The 15032-nt window shown below is 37.5% G+C and overlaps 1 pseudogene; it reads left to right on the forward strand.

Moving 5' to 3' along the window:
• The first annotated feature begins 6850 nt into the window (after nt 1-6850).
• Nucleotides 6851-11878, forward strand: LOC115684368 (glutamate receptor 2.1-like; annotated as a pseudogene).
• Nucleotides 11879-15032: the final 3154 nt, after the last annotated feature.

Here is a 15032-nt window from a genome sequence, read left to right on the forward strand (position 1 = left end):
GACATAAACAAATGGGCCCTAGTCTCAAGAGATCATGTCAAAAGGTTTGCTATTTCTAGACTTTTTAGATTGGGTTGGGCCGCCCATCACGGGCTGACATACACCAAGTCCCGTGTGAAAAACTCAGAGTCTATTTTCGGCCCTTCCAATGCACTTCTACTAGCAAAAGTTTGATACCTATCAAAATAAGCTGGATTGCGAAAATACCCTTTATTGAATCCAACTTGTGGAGGAGTCGATTCGACCTCTTCTTTGCGTTGTTGTTCTCTCCGGTGAGATGAAACACCGATTCCTGGCTTCCTTGCTATGTGTTCAATCCGCATTTTCGGAGGAAAGGGTGGATCTTGGGTGTTTTTTGGTGAAAACTTAGAGGGTTTAAGAATTTGGGGGTGAAAATGAATGGATTTGGGGGAAATAGTTTGGATTTGAGAAAAATTGAAGGGAAAAGAAAGTGATTTTGGTCTTGGTTTGGAGAAATTTCAAATAAAATCTAAGTGGGTGAGAGGATGTTAGAACGCTCTAACATTAGGGTTACTCTTTTCATATTGCTGCTCGAGGGAACTTCTTTCTCATCGGGCCTGTCTTCGAGAAACTAACTTGGTCGTATGTGCTTCGCCAACTGCCATTTCACTTTCATCATTCCCTCTACCTTAAAATAGGTACATGCTTCGATATCCTATCGGCATCGTTGGCACAAGTTGTTCTTAGTCCATTTGTCCTCAAATCTAGCCGATCCTATACTGACCATTCGAGGAAAAGGATAAGCGTTGACTTTCATTTTTCCTTGTCCTTTGTCATCGATAAACTTAATAATTCCTTACCGAATTGCTTCCTGAATTGTTTTCCTGAAAGCAATGGAATTAACTATTTAATGCGTTCATGAATTGTACCACATGCAATTATTTTGTTTACCAAATCTGTTGAGTCTAGTAATGCAACCTATGGGGATAAATGGGTTGATTTAAATACTTCGATTAAGTTTCACGGGATACTTCAAGTTGAACTTTAATAGATGCAAGGACAGTTTAATAATGGCAGATGCAAATGAGATATTTAGATGAATAAAGAGACAAAAGATTTTTTGCAAATAGATTTTATGATGGTATATCTTGTATCAAGTCTAAGTGCGCGCTGTACTTAAGTTGATTGATTGATAAAATATTTTGGAACTTAAGTGATTGATTGATAGTCCTAACACTCAAGTGAACGTGTTTTTAGAAGTTATGGCACTTAAGTGTGCGCCGTATGAAAGTTGTGTATTCGTGGTGTCTTTCTCCTTGCTTGTGAGCCTCACATAGAGGTAGCCAACAAATTGGTAAATACACTGAAACTTTTGAATTTCATTTTGAAAAGCAAGAAGATTTTGAGCTTGAGAAAGAATTTCTCGAGAAAAATATTTCAATATTTGCAAGGATTGAACATAGATTTTAGAAAATAAGTCCGAAGATCAAATTAGGCTCACATTTTGTCCACTTCATTTTTTACTGTAGATAACCCTTGCTACCTTGAGTTGACCAAATTATGCCTTGCGAGTCCTACTTTAGCTTGCTGATGAAACATATTAATTTCAATTGCCACTATTTTAGCCAAAATTAAAAAATTTCAATTGCCACTATACCCAACGAAGGCTAATGTCAAATGTGGGGCCTACTCTTGATCTAAGCTTTTTTAAATTGAGAATTTCATCAGGATTTTCTTTAATGAATTAACTAATCGAGAGAATTTATTTTGTTATTATGCAAATTTATGTGTTTGCGAGTTCAAACTAATGTTTACAAATTTATTATTTTTCTCGATTTGTGTTAACATCTATTGTTGCTGCATCAGTGTTGTGGAAGAAAATGACTTTTTCTTTCACCAGTTAAAATGACTTTTTTTTTCACTGAAGACGACTGATAAAAATATAAAAAAGCAAGAAAATACAACAGATATATGAGGACAGAAAAATAGGACAACAATAAGTTTTAAGTATACCCCTATCTTCTTATCTCATCTTGTCCTGTGGCTGTGATTAGCTACAAATATCGAGTTTGTTTCTATGATGGGGCTCTTTCCTAGAATATGCATATGAAAGAGACGAAACAAGTTCTGATAACTACTTGATATGACCCTTTAGGAACAATACAAACATTACAAGTCCATGACTTTTCAATATATAATAAAAATAGTTTCTACTGAATTAGTAATATTTTTGTGAACAATGAAAATATTTTTCGTTTATATATCTTTATAAGGAATACGAGTGATCATTTTTAGGAAAATATTTTTCATACCATTCATTTTTTGCGAAATAAATGTCCCCTTAGACCCATACATGGATATTTCACTAATATATACTATAATCTTGAAATGGACAGACACATAAAACAAATGCTTATGAATAAGTTAAAACTTTCTTGTGGTGTGCAACCCCAAATTAAACGGCCTAGAAAATTTCCCATGAATCATGGACACTATGTTTTTCTATTCTTGATTTTTTATTCACTATTATTTTATTATCATTTTATTTGTACTACTCAATCACATTGATAGCGAAATGAAAAGGAATCCTGTGAAGACCAGAAAGTTTGGACTCTTCAATTAATATACGTCCACTCTGTATCCACCATCATATGACTTCGACTAATCACATCAACTAGGTAGCTATTGTTCGGACTCAATATTCTTGTTGAGTTCCATAACGTATACCAAATTTCCCGAGAAAATTATTCACGTTGTCTACCACATGACTTGTATAATTGGCTCATTCGACGAATTTTCATGTCCAACAATCAGGATAGAATCCAATGGATGAGATCGGATGGTGCATTGAGAATCAGTTAATGCCTCCCCATATGAATTGACTAGAGCTAATTAATTTCAAAGTCATTATTTAATCACATGATTATAATACTTACCAATGGCTAATAACGATATAGACAAAGCACTCCCTTGTAAGCAATGACCCGGTACTTTCACATGCATCAAATGAGTCAACCGAGAGAGAATGCACACTCTCATCATCATCCATCACATATAGATAAGCTCACGTCTCTCTAATTTTATTTTCTTGGATGACCTCATCGACGGTTTATGAATTGACTTGTATCTAAAGTCGAGAGGTCAAGTACTTAGTCTCTCCTAAATTAAGTTTTCCCTCTTTTTAAATATTTTTTCTATAATTTTTGAATTAATTTCTGGGTCAATATATATATATATATATATATATATATATATATATATATATATATTGACATAATACTCTAGCTTGCAATGTACCCAATCAATGTTTGCATTTTGGTCATCAAATGGTTCCATATGCGTTCCTTTCAAGCTAGGTAGATATGGAACAATACAATTCTCACTAGAGCGATTATAATATTGGGAGAAATCAAAGTCAAAAGGGTTGACTTCAATGCACTCGCAGTTTCTTGGAAACTCTAAAAAACCGTCCAATATGTAATGGAAACCAATTTTACTAATGATGATAATTATAATAATGATCGTAGTAAAATCACTCAATCTGCGCTATGATTTGCCGAGCTTACTATGTTGTTGAGCCATAAATATACGTGGGTGTCATTCTTAGTGATTCTTAGAGTAATTAGGTGACCACTTTTGGATCTAGACCTACTTTGTCATCTGCTTTCTAATTTTTCCACTCTCTTTTTTTTCTAAGCTTGAGGGTTTCCATTCAATACGATGATATCTGGGTCATTCCTTCAACTTCAACTTGAGGAGTGTGTTGGAGTTAAAAAAAATAATAGTACTACTTGACGTACCGATTGAATCTCTTACATGACTAGTCTTTGGGAAAAAGTACCAAAAAAGTCCTAAACCTATTGCATTTGTACCAATTGAGTCATAAACCTTTCAATTATATAAATTTAGTCATAAACTTTTTCACATTTTGCTAATTGAGTCCATTCGATCAATTTAGGTCGGAAATCGCTGACATGGATGCTAGCGATCTTATATGGCACAGCCGGCGTCGATATTGACATTTTTTTTTTATAATTTTTAAATAATTTGTTTGAATTTTTTTTCTTTTTCTTTTTTTTTCTTTCTCTTCTCTTTCTACCAGTGGTCGGTCGTTGGCCATAGGCCATGGCCGGCGAGGGGTTGGCATTGTCGGGTCTCGCTTAGGTGAGGCAAGCACCAGCGAGGGCAAGGCTCAACGAGGCCGCCTTGGCTTGGGTAAGGGGCCCCCTTGCCCTAGCAAGGCTGACCCTTGCCCTAGCAAGGCTGACCCTTGCCAAGGCCAGGGCGAGGCTCAACGGGCCTCTCCCTCACCCAAGTGAGGCTCAATGAGGCCAACCTTTGCCTAGCCGACACTTGGTAAGGCCGCCTTGGCCTTGACGAGGGTCGGCCTTGCCAGATCTAGCAAGGGGGGCCCTTGCCTAGGCGAGGCCGACCCTTGCTTGTGGCGGGCAAGGGTGATCCTTGCCCATGCAAGACCAGCCCTTATTGGTCATCAGCAAAAAGAAAAGGGAAAGAAAAAAAAAGGAGAAAAAGGCAAAACAGAAAAAATTATAAAAAATCAAAAAATTATTAAAAAAATCCACATTAGTGCCAATCTTGTCATGTAGGACAATTAGTGCCTATGTTAGCAATTTTTGGCTCAACTGGCCGGATGGACTCAACTGGCCAAACGTGAAAATGTTTATGACTAAATTGACATAATTGAAAGATTTATGATTGAATTGGGACAAGTGCAATAGGTTTAGAATTTATTGTTTTTGTACTTTTTCCTTGGTCTTTGGGTGAATTCAAGCAAGTTTGCGTAGATGGTAACCACGAGGGTTCGCGGGTTGATGATTGCCGTGTGTGGTTTTCTTGTTGAATTGGTCAAGGTAAACGAAGGGGGTACAATGACAAATTTCTACGTTTAATCAAAGATGTCCTACTCCCGGAGACAATGACCTTTCTCTGGGGTCCAGAAAAAATGAGACAGAAAAAACACCAAACTAGAGTGTCTGGTGTGGACTTCTTAGGGTTGCCTGTAGGTGTACACATCTCACATTTTTTTTATCTCCCAAGATAAAAAAATAGTTATTGCACAATTTATACGTAATATGACATAATATTATCCGATCCATTAATAATTTGTGTCGGAACATAAGACTCACGTGACGAACGGCCTAGATGAGTTTAGTCTGCATGTTCTACCTTGACTATGCAATATTCTTGCTTCTAAGGAGAAGTTATTCCATGGTTTGTAGATCATCTCCACTGATATCACCAAACTTCAATTTTTTGGGCCGTACCTGTGGACAATCATGATCAATGATTTAGATGAGCTTGGTCTATATATTCTCACTAGCTATATGAGACAGAGGTTTAGCGGTTTTATGGCAAAAGCAGGCCCTAAAGATTTTTCTAGAGCATCCAAATCGGCAGATATCAAAGCCAAGAAATTTGTAAGGAGGCCATAAATTATTGATTCAGAAGGTTCTGCTGCGGCCTGGAAAGCTAATTTTGAGAGCCTATTAGATTTCGACGTTAAATCATATTTCTTAGCATAATTTTAGTCGACTTGGTATTTACGTATTAATTTTGTCTATCATCTATGGGATAGGGTTATCGAGAGACCGAGGACTACGAGTTGATCGGTTTCGTTGGTAGAGAACCTTATCTGAATTCTCCACTCGCTATTAGGGTTTCTTCCTCCATTTATGTTATTCCACCTTCGTGATGATAGAAATACTATTATATTGTTGATGTTGAGCCTCTAGTGTGTGACTAAAGAGGAACACTTTGTGTACCTTACTATTTTTCGTGATTAGTGGAAGTTTTTGGGCCATCAGCGATTTTTCCCGCATTGGGCTTCCACGTTAATTCTTAGTGCTGTTTTATCTGTCTCCTTATCATTTTGGCATTATATATACATATTACAAGGTTGTTGCTGAGATTAAGTTGATTTTGGTCGGTTTAGTTTTGGGAAAGAAATTGATTTTGGACTGAATTAGTTCTTAGTGAATTGTTGCCCGATTCTCCCCAACAAATCTGGTCGCACCGTGCATGGTTCTAAAATGACCCACTTTATTACCTTCCTAATGAAAATCAAAGTCGGAACTCTCGACCTCTCTTCCTCCGCAGAAAAGAGATGCCAATGAGGCAATAATCTTTTGCGGCTATGTAACATCAATATAAGAGGTTGACTGTTCGGTTTACGCAACAAAGAAGCAAGACGTGGGAAATGGGATTCATAGAGGATTATAAATTGTTGGAAAGTTCAATCCAAACGTACTTCTCTCTTCCTCCGCAGAAAAGAGAAGCCAATGAGGCAACAATCTCTTGCGGCTATGTAACATCAATATAAGAGGTTGACTCTTCGGTTTACGCAACAAAGAAGCAAGACGTGGGAAATGGGATTCATAGAGGATTATAAATTGTTAGAAAGTTCAATTCAAATGTACTTCTCATAATAATTGAGAACCATCGAGCAATTTCATCTTCTTATTATTCTTCTTTTTGTTCGTACGATCATGTCCTACCTTCCCAGAGCTTTTGCAGGTTGGATTCAAGCAGTCTCTATCTGAGACAGATCCTCCATATTGGACTTAGAAAATCCATAAAAAAATCACCAAACGATGTGCATCATATCGAAGGCTTTACATTTCTTAGTCTTTAAAAAGTTCTGGAGTCGTTTCTAGCACTCAAACCAAGTTCCAACATCAGTTTTTCAAAACAAGATGGAAAAACCAGGGAAAAAAAATGATGGTATAGACAATCCTGGGGTTCAAGAATATCTGATATTCTTCATCCAAAATAATAACTTGAAAAAAAAAAAAAGAAATCATGAAGTGTTGGTACTACCGGAGGTCGAGCAATCCCAGAAGGGTCCCGCCCTAGTCGAGCTATTCCTTGAATGGAAGCTCTCCACGCGTTTGTCTTACTTTTCAAAGGTCTTCCCCATTATAAATACATCGCCAGCATCAGCATGTCCTCAGAGTCTCTCTCTCTCTCTGTGTCTCTCTTACGAAGTCACACTAGCCTTTTCCCAAAACCCTTTCCAATGGCTCCTGCAGGAATTTCCTTCGATGTTGTAAAGCTCCTCTTTATGGGTCCCTCCTTTTTTGCGATCGTCGCGACCTTTGGCGACGGCCCTTGGGTCACTGTGGCGCAAAGCAGTAACGACAACAATGCCACGACGATCCCGGTGAATGTTGGGGTGGTGCTTGATCTCGAGACGTGGGTGGGTCAGATGCGATTGAGCTGCATTAACATGTCTCTTGCCGACTTTTATAGTTCAAACCCTTCCTACAAGACCAGGCTCGTCCTCAACGTTAGAGACTCCAAACAAGATGAGGTTGCTGCTGCCGCTGCAGGTTCTCTCTCTCTCTAATGAAGTGACTGGTCATGACACTTTTCCGGAATTACATGACCACACCAGTTTTGGGGTTATGACTTTTGTTCTTCTGTTAATCGTGTGGTGGTTAATCTTTTCTTTTTATCGAATATTTATGGGTTTAATCTCTGCTTGAACTTGGAAGTGGTTTGGTTCTGGGTTAATACACATCTTGTCGTAGAGGATAAAGTATTTTGTGCAGCTGTTTGTGTGATGCAAGATAAAACCAATTAATGTTCATGATGACGCATTTGCCAATCATATGAACATTTCAGTTTCTATGTAATTGAAATTTGACAAGAATTCCCAGTTAGACTTTCAAGCATTATTTTCAAGCAGGTTGTAACCATTGTGAAATAGAAGTCATTATCATCTTCTAATAGATTCAAACATAACAGCAAGTTGGTACTTGAGATTGAATTTGATCTCTTTCACACTGAGAGTGAGGACGGGCACGAAAGTCAGAAATATATAAATATATCCCACAAGTCTTGCGGTCGTTTTTGACTGACAGCTTGACGCTTAAATGGAGAGGATTCATAGTCTCCGAGCGTAACATTTGACCGTGGAACCATTTAATTTATCATTATGAAAAATCGCCAAAAGAAGGCAACTTGGATAGAATCGATCGAGTTGAAGTCAAAATTTGACCGTGCTTCCGGGGTCGTGACTATATTGTTTATTTTCGTGCGACTTTGTAGAATATGCAGCTCTCCCGTGACTCTTGTCCCGGTGTAAATGTAGTATATATCTTTAAAGTAATATCTGCGTGTAAATGATTGGTGAATCTTGTTAGGAATAGTCTCGCAAAAGACACGTGCTACGTACCTGCATTTTTCGAAAAAGAGCGTATAAAACTAATTTGCTTTTCAAATTAGAAAATAGTCATTTCAGCGCGGACGATTGATAAAGATGATTTCAAATTCTTTTTTATGGGAAAATATTGATGGGGTGCATATCTCTACGTGATTGTACTGATTATTTCTTTAGTTGAGTGAAATATCATGATTAACGAGCTGTGTCCAGTTGAGTCAATGATGAATTATTTCCATAGAAGGTGCATTATTAATAGAGAAATATAAAAAAAACATTTAGTTTTAAATTCGACCAAAAAAAAAATTTGATTGTCAATACATGAAAGCTGTTTAGTATGGATGCTGAGAGAATTCATATATAATATAACATCACAAAGGTCTGACCTCACAAAATCCATAGAATTGAAATATGGGGCTTGGATTCTAGAGTGGAATTTTCTGATGCCACGAGGTAAAGAGGTCAACTCAACGACGAAGAAGAATCAATTTGATAGTGTCTGAGCCAATTTATGCACTGTTATTTGGTTCTTAAGGCGACAACCAAATGCCTGCAATAAGGTCAAAAGATTATATCTTTAAATAATATTAAGTACAATTTCTTTTCCAACTTCAAACTCCTATTTTCCTTTTTCTTAAACATTTCTATTGTTATAATACTGCATCCAGTTTTGACTTCTGATCGATGCTATGCCTTTTCCAATAAGAATTTCCATAATCTGCCGTATTGTTGTTGTTTCACCGTCTTTTTTGGCTCACCCTAGCAGCACTTGATTTGATAAAGAATAAGCAAGTCCAAGCCATAATAGGCCCTGAAGGTTCCGCGCAAGCAGACTTCATCATTGACCTTGGAAACAAGTCTCATGTGCCCATCATCTCTTTTTCTGCTGCTAGTCCTTCCCTCAGTTCGATTCGGAGACCTTACTTCATTCGAGTCGCACAAAATGACTCGTCCCAAGTGAATGCCATAAGCGCGGTCATCCAAGCTTTTGGGTGGAAAGAATCGGTCCTCATATATGTGGACAATCAGTTTGGAGAAGGCATCGTACCTTCTCTTATGGATGCTTTGGAAGAAGTCGACATACGAGTGCCCTATAGGAGCTTTATTCCTCCTTCAGCCACGGACGATCAAATCGTACAGGAACTCTACAAGTTAATGACGATGCAAACGAGGGTGTTCATTGTGCACATGTTACCTACTCTCAGTTCTCGGCTATTTGCCAAAGCAATAGAGGTGGGAATGATGAGTGAAGGTTATGTGTGGATCTTGACTAGTGGGATCACGGATCTATTGAGTTCTGTGGATACATCTGTTGTCGCTAGTTCGATGCAAGGAGTACTGGGCATTAAGACTTATATCCCGGACACACCGAACCTGGACAACTTCATGGTCCGATGGAAGACGAAATTCCAACAAGACAATCCATCCATCCTTGATCCTACGTTGAACATTTTTGGATACTGGGCTTATGATGCTGCTCGGGCTCTGGCAATGGTTGTCGAGGAAATGGGTGTGGCCAATTTTACCTTCCAGATGTTGAAGGCTTCGACAGATGCAACGGATCTCGACACTATTGGGGTCTCTCAAAATGGTCAGAAACTTCTCCAAGGACTAGCCAATACAACATTCACGGGCCTTCTTGGAAATTTTAGCCTCATTGATGGCCAGCTAGAGTCATCAGTGTTCCAGATTGTTAATATCAATGGAAATGCAGCAAGAGGGATCGGGTTTTGGACGCTAGAAAATGGGCTGCTAAGAAATTTGAGTTCATTCAACACAAGCAAATATTCTACTTTGAAGAGGAATCTCCAATCTATAATATGGCCAGGAGATTCCATCTCTATTCCTAAGGGTTGGGAGATTCCCACAAATGGCAAGAGGTTGAAAATCTTAGTTCCCGTGAAGGACGGTTTTAACCAATTTGTGAAGGTGACTCGAGATCCTAGCACGAACACATCCCAAGTCACTGGATACTGTATCGACATCTTTCAAGCCGTCATAGAAAAATTGCCTTATGCCGTGGCTTACGACCTTATTCCATTTGCCTTGCCTAATGGAAGTAGCGCTGGCAGTTACAATGACATGATTGATCAAGTATTTTACCAGGTGAGCTCATTGCAAGTGCTCGATTTCCTTGGATTACATGTTGAAAATTACTATGCTATCATGTGGTTGACAAAGAAAACAATTCCCTTCCTTTTGTTGGAACAGAATTATGATGCAGCAGTGGGTGATACGACAATCATAGCGAACAGATCATTATACGTGGATTTCACCTTACCATACACCGAATCAGGTGGTGCAATGCTCGTGCCATACAAGGACAACAGGAGCAAGAATGCTTGGGTTTTCTTGAAGCCGCTCACTTGGGACCTTTGGCTAACTACCTTATGCTTCTTTGTGTTTATAGCATTGGTTGTGTGGATTCTTGAACATCGGATTAACGAAGATTTCAGGGGTCCGGCTGCGCATCAAGTTGGCACGAGCTTCTGGTTCTCCTTTTCAACCGTGGTCTTTGCACAAAGTAATCACCCTTCACTTTAATAGATAAATCGAACATTACAATTTACATATCGTTGTAGGAGAATTTATGTGGTTACCCTTAATTTGGATTGCAGGGGAGAGAGTACTTAGCAACTTAGCAAGATTCGTTGTGATCGTTTGGGTTTTCGTGGTACTTGTACTAACGCAAAGTTATACGGCAAGCTTGAGCTCTCTTTTGGTGGTGCAAAATCTTCAACCAACTGTGACTGATGTGGATCAGCTCCTAAAGAGTGGAGAAAACGTGGGCTACCAACATGGCTCTTTCGTTTATGGAATGCTAAAGCAAATGAAGTTCGATGATTCCAAACTTATATCGTATCACTCTCCTGAAGAATGCGATGCGCTTCTTTCCAATGGAAGCGCAAAGGGCAGGATTGCAGCGGCATTCCACGAAGTCCCCTACCTTAAACTTATTCTTTCGCAATATTGCAACAAATATACCATGATTCCAACATTTAAAACTGCTGGATTTGGCTTCGTAAAGTCCTCGATCCCTCAGTTCTGGCTAAAAGAGAAAATTCTCAAAATTTTCAATTATTAGGTTTAGTAGTTAATACTTTGATTGAAAAATCTCATGTTCTGCTTCTTTTGGTTTACAGGTTTTCCCCAAAGGGTCTCCGCTGGTACCGGATATTTCGCAAGCAATCCTCAGCATGATTGAAGGGCCTAAAATGACAGAAATTGAAAACGCGTGGCTTACATCGAAAACCAACTGCCAGAATTCAAATTCCTTGGTTTCTTCTGACAGCTTGGGTCTTGACAGTTTTTGGGGCATATTCTTGATTGCTGGAGCTGCTGCAGTTTCTGCTCTCCTCATTTTCGTGGTAATGTTTGTCAAAAGAAATTGGCATGAAGTAACAAGTTCTTCAGGTTCATTGTGGGAGAAGATTGTTGAATTAGGAAGAAGATTTTACCAAAGAGATGTCAACTCCCACACTTTTAGGAAGGGCAAATTTAGAGATAGGGGTATGGATGATGGTGGCAGTGAGATTGCAGCTGTTGAAACTTTAGAAAGCACTCATTTCCCTCCAATTCCGTCATGCGACTCCACCCAAAACAACGACGTTTTGACCAATAAGCAAGGCATACCATCTGCTGAACAAGGGCTTTCTAATCGTGTAAACGAGGGGTGCCCCAAGAGAGCTATAGATGTCGAGCTTACCAATGTAAATTAAGAGAGGTACATGCCTCAACAACCTTTGATACTAAACTTTAATCCTTGAATAGTTGAACTTGGTACAAATGACAATATCTTCCCCCTCATTCTCTTCTCATGTGAGGACTGCCATTGATACTGCTTATTGCCCAATCACAAACAATATAAACCCAGGCGACATTATATGCATGTATTAGCTTCTCTTATCCTAATAATGTATAGGCAATGAAAGTGTTTACCGTTATTTCGATGACGTTCTGCAAAGTATCCGAATTAGAAACAAAAGACGGACTTCTTAAACTAATATATATAGTGAAAAAGCCTAGTAATATAGGCTTCAATGGTTGTTTCACATGTCAAAATCCTATGTGTTCTCATCTTTTATGTAAAAAGACATGATCAATTGAGCCCTGTGACATCTAAAACGCTCATAAGTATTTGCTTTATCATAAAAAAATTTTATTTAATTAATGAAAGCATGATGAAAACTAAAAGAGATTAGTTGAGTAACTACATTAATTATATAGATATATAAACCGTAAGAAATTCTTAACAAGAAAAAGTCCCAAAAATTGTTTCTTTCATTCCTTACGCAGGTTCTTTTTTAACCTTTACACAGAAACATAATTGATCCACACGACATCGGAAGATTTCACAATTAATAATCAATGGATGGTCGGGGCCACCAAGGGAAAAAAATTTGGGGAAGAGACTGCTCAAGCTATCTTTCTTAGCGACTGTTTATTGCATATGGATGGAACGCAACCATAGACGGTTTCAAAACAAGTCGATCGAGGCTCGTCTTCTGTTGGCTAGGATTCGAAAGGTTGTAAGAGGTAGGGCGTCACTCTACCAATAGCGTAGGCCTTTCTAGGAAAATGTTTTATTGGCTACCGTATGGGGGCTTCCTTCCTTCATCTTCTCGCATAATTAATCTCTTTGAAATACTAGGGGTTTCCTCTAAGCTTTTGTACCTCATCTGATTAATGATATTCATATATTTACACCAAAAAAAATAATTAATTATATAGTGACTAAATAAACTTATAAACAATAGAAAAATCGCAACGATCGAATGTTAATGTGATCCAAACGACATCTCCTCCTAATTGACCGTTAATAAAACTACATAACAGTCAACTGCTCTTTCATTGGTCTTCATTCTTTATTGTAATGATAGCCATCTTTCCACTTTGTGAGCAAATTTGATTTGGTAACAAATTGGACCAATTACATTCAATTGGCATAAAAAAGCTCAATATGCTAACGAATTATTGTAAAATCGATAATTGATAATGCCGATGATTGATTTTACGTGCTCAATGACTGTTATGTCGTTTCAATTAAATTAAAATTTTATTATACTGTAGGTTTAAAGTGGGCAAGAAAGATGAGAGATTTTCCTTGCAAGAGGAGCCAATAACCGAACTCGACGATTGAAAGATTAAACTATGAGTATCTCAGTTATGGAAGATGACAAGCCTAAGCATTTTAAGAAGACAGAAATACATAGATGTATAACATTGTTAGATATCTTTTCTCTTTGTACTTCTTTAACTAAATGAAGTTTTACATGTCCAAACATAGACAAAAGCACAGATTAAGGTTGATCGTACATATCTTCGTTTTTCCATTTCTTTTTTCCCTTTTTTTAAATTTACACATTTCAACAAGCGGAAGATAATGAATATAAAACCTAAAGTTTGCACAATTTACAACTCCACGGTTCTACGTTATTTTTATATATCCGATCATATTTATTTTTCCCATCCTACTATCTTGATCATATTGATGGATAGGTAGGTAACATCCAACAAAGAGCATGAGGAAACAGCAAGTTGGACAAAGTCGATCTCGCTGAAGATTTCACTGGCAAATGGAAACGTTAACAAAAATAATCTGTCATCGACGATTAAATTTCTTGTTTTAGCATCCAATTGGGTCTCAGTTTTATGGTGGAAATGTGGCAATGTCCTTTCACAATGGAGGTTTTTTTAGGATATATGAATTTTTTTTTTCAGGATAGAGTCTTATTTCGTTGAATTGGAATATTGTGATTTACGCTAGAGGTAACCCACACTCTGCGCAGGTTGTTATCATACGAAATATTATTTATACGGAATATGGAAGGCTTTAAGCATTAACATGTCATTATGATAATATAAAATTTATCTTGAAAATTTTTTATACGTGTAAACAAATGAAATTTGGAGCGATTATTTCGAACATGACATGATTATATTTGATATGTTTTTTTTAATTATGTGGCAATTTATATACAATAATTTCGATGTATGACTTTTTCTTTGATCTATATTATTTTATTATGTTAAAGTGTAATTTTTTTTCTTAAATACGATTAAATATTGAAATAACTAAAGAAAGAGAGAGTAGAAGGGAGAGAATGGCTTGGTGAGAGAGAAGGCCACCAAAGTTAACCACTAAGTAAAATGGCAAAAAATGACCGGGATAAGTATACTAGAATTGCCATAACTTTCGTGTGGCGCTCACTTGAGTGCCATAACTTTTTTTTTCTCACTTGAGTGCCACAAATTTGAAAAATCAATCACTTAAGTGCCATCGGCGATTTGCCTAGCCAGAAAATCCGACATGGATGCCAGTCGTCCTACGTGGCATCGCCGGCGTTGACGTAGATAATTAATAAAAAATTAAAAAAAATCCACATCGATATGGAAAATTAATAAAAAAAATTCATGTAGGACGATTTGCCTGGAATGTCACTCAAATGATCGATTTTATTTCGACATGGCACTTAAATGAGAAAAAAAAAAGTTATGGCACTCAAGTGAGCACTGTATGAAAGTTATGACACTCCTACTATCCTTATCCCAAGCATTTTTATTTATAAGTAAAAAGGTTGAGGAGGGCCAATCAATGCAGCTATCCCCCTGAACTTTACCATAAGGGTCCCATATAGATAAATGCTTTGCATTAATTAATTCTTTATAAGACATATTAATAGAAACGGGTACCATATATATAAAACTAGGTACTTCTCATGAATGAGGCCCATTGCATATAAAATCCAAAATATTTTAAATTTAATTTTCAACAAAGATCGAATTAAAATATCATCAAAACAATTATTGTGTACGAATACATAAGTAGTATTAATTATAAATTACCTCCTTCGCCTCTCCTTTTTCCCAACCACCGTATGGCCATGGA

The sequence above is a fragment of the Syzygium oleosum genome, unplaced genomic scaffold (assembly GCF_021117445.2).
Source record: "Syzygium oleosum isolate NSW1041296 unplaced genomic scaffold, Sole_v2.1 Sole_v2.16, whole genome shotgun sequence".
NCBI lineage: Eukaryota > Viridiplantae > Streptophyta > Magnoliopsida > Myrtales > Myrtaceae > Syzygium > Syzygium oleosum.